We start from the raw sequence: 2839 nt of genomic DNA on the forward strand, positions 1-2839 counted from the left end.
CGTTGCGCCTTAACGTAACCCACGTTGCGCCTTAACCTAACCCATATTGCGCCTTAACCTAACCCATATTGCGCCTTAACCTAACCCATATTGCGCCTTAACCTAACCCATATTGTACCTTAACTTAACCTATATTGTACCTTAACCTAACCTATATTGTACCTTAACATAACCTATATTGGGCCTTAACCTAACCTATATTGGGCCTTAACCTAACCTATATTGGGCCTTAACCTAACCTATATTGGGCCTTAACGTAACCCACGTTGCGCCTTAACGTAACCCACGTTGCGCCTTAACGTAACCCACGTTGCGCCTTAACGTAACCCACGTTGCGCCTTAACGTAACCCACGTTGCGCCTTAACGTAACCCACGTTGCGCCTTAACCTAACCCATATTGCGCCTTAACCTAACCCATATTGCGCCTTAACCTAACCCATATTGCGCCTTAACCTAACCCATATTGTGCCTTAACCTAACCTATATTGTACCTTAACCTAACCCATATTGTACCTTAACCTAACCTATATTGTACCTTAACCTAACCTATATTGTACCTTAACCTAACCTATATTGTACCTTAACCTAACCCATATTGCGCCTTAACCTAACCCATATTGCGCCTTAACCTAACCCATATTGCGCCTTAACCTAACCCATATTGCGCCTTAACCTAACCCATATTGCGCCTTAACCTAACCCATATTGCGCCTTAACCTAACCCATATTGCGCCTTAACCTAACCCATATTGCGCCTTAACCTAACCCATATTGCGCCTTAACCTAACCCATATTGTACCTTAACCTAACCCATATTGTACCTTAACCTAACCTATATTGTACCTTAACCTAACCTATATTGTACCTTAACCTAACCTATATTGTACCTTAACCTAACCTATATTGGGCCTTAACCTAACCTATATTGGGCCTTAACCTAACCTATATTGGGCCTTAACCTAACCTATATTGGGCCTTAACCTAACCTATATTGGGCCTTAACGTAACCCACGTTGCGCCTTAACGTAACCCACGTTGCGCCTTAACGTAACCCACGTTGCGCCTTAACGTAACCCACGTTGCGCCTTAACGTAACCCACGTTGCGCCTTAACGTAACCCACGTTGCGCCTTAACGTAACCCACGTTGCGCCTTAACGTAACCCACGTTGCGCCTTAACCCAACACACGTTGCGCCTTAACCCAACACACGTTGGGCCTTAACCCAACACACGTTGGGCCTTAACCCAACACACGTTGGGCCTTAACCCAACACACGTTGGGCCTTAACCCAACACACGTTGGGCCTTAACCCAACACACGTTGGGCCTTAACCCAACACACGTTGGGCCTTAACCCAACACACGTTGGGCCTTAACCCAACACACGTTGGGCCTTAACCCAACACACGTTGGGCCTTAACCCAACACACGTTGGGCCTTAACCCAACACACGTTGGGCCTTAACCCAACACACGTTGGGCCTTAACCCAACACACGTTGGGCCTTAACCCAACACACGTTGGGCCTTAACCCAACACACGTTGGGCCTTAACCCAACACACGTTGGGCCTTAACCCAACACACGTTGGGCCTTAACCCAACACACGTTGGGCCTTAACCCAACACACGTTGGGCCTTAACCCAACACACGTTGGGCCTTAACCTGCTCTGTAATTGTCATACGACGCGTTAAATTAGTGTGGTGTTGCCTAACTGCAACCCCCGCAATATAGTTTGCTACTCGCACTGCCTGGTCCCCAGAGTATCGCTTCATGTTAAACACCTTGCAGCTATACACTGTAATGCGGATGGCAGCAGGACGTACATGCTCAATGCCCTTCGCAGTTGTTCATTGGCATTTGCATGGCGAAGCACAGCCTACGTTGTGGTACGGCGTGTGTCAACTGTCCGCTGATGTTGTACGTCCAAATCACACACTGTACTGCACATTGGTCCTCATGTACTGAATGATACATCGTGGTACATGTGTGACCGTACCACGACTGCGCCAACAACGGCGAACCATACGGTCCAAATATTGTGCACTCAGCTACGTGTCGTCTCCCTATAAGAGCTGGATTGCAGTATGGTATGCCGTGGATGGCGATCAGCATGAGCCGTCTGTTGATGTAGTGGCGCGTGTTGTCAGACGTAGTCGTCTCTTCTCACACACCGTGATAGCATGGTGCACTGCGTTCCACATCTGCGACATGCGACAGAGGCCGGTTGACAGTCGTTCGCGCAATGGACATCGCATACGTACGGGGGCCACCTTCCACGTGTTCGCGAAGCGTGCACATGTTGTTGCGTGTATGTGGGCAGACATAGTGTGTCGTGACACCTGACACAGGCATGCAACAATCGTTGAATTTGCAAATGGCGATGGACGTCTACGTTTGCTGGTGACGTTACGCAAATGAACAACTGGTAAACGGTTGTGGTGCGGTTGTTCTCGCTAGAGGTGAATCAGTGATGGCGACGATCGGTTGAGCTACCAACCGGTTGTTTCAGCGATACCCACCATGCCCACGAACGTGAATGGCATGTGGGTGTGAAGCGATACGCGGCGGTGGCTGGGTGGGACCGTCCCCGGCCGGTGAGGGGGGGCCTCCCGGCGTGCTGGCCGCGCGGTGCGTGGGCGCACGCGCTACAGCCGGCTGGTGGGGGCGGCCAGTGGCAGGCGCGCCGGCCGACGGAGGCGGCAGGCGGCGCAGCTGCGCGCCGGCGCACCCTGCACGCGGCGCCGTGCGGCCAAAGTAGGTCCTCGCGGGCCCGGTGCGAAGCGCGGTGGACATCTGCAGTGTGCTGGTCCGATTGAGGACTGTGTGCGCTGAGGAT

The sequence above is a fragment of the Schistocerca americana genome, unplaced genomic scaffold (genome assembly GCF_021461395.2).
Source record: "Schistocerca americana isolate TAMUIC-IGC-003095 unplaced genomic scaffold, iqSchAmer2.1 HiC_scaffold_749, whole genome shotgun sequence".
Taxonomy (NCBI): domain Eukaryota; kingdom Metazoa; phylum Arthropoda; class Insecta; order Orthoptera; family Acrididae; genus Schistocerca; species Schistocerca americana.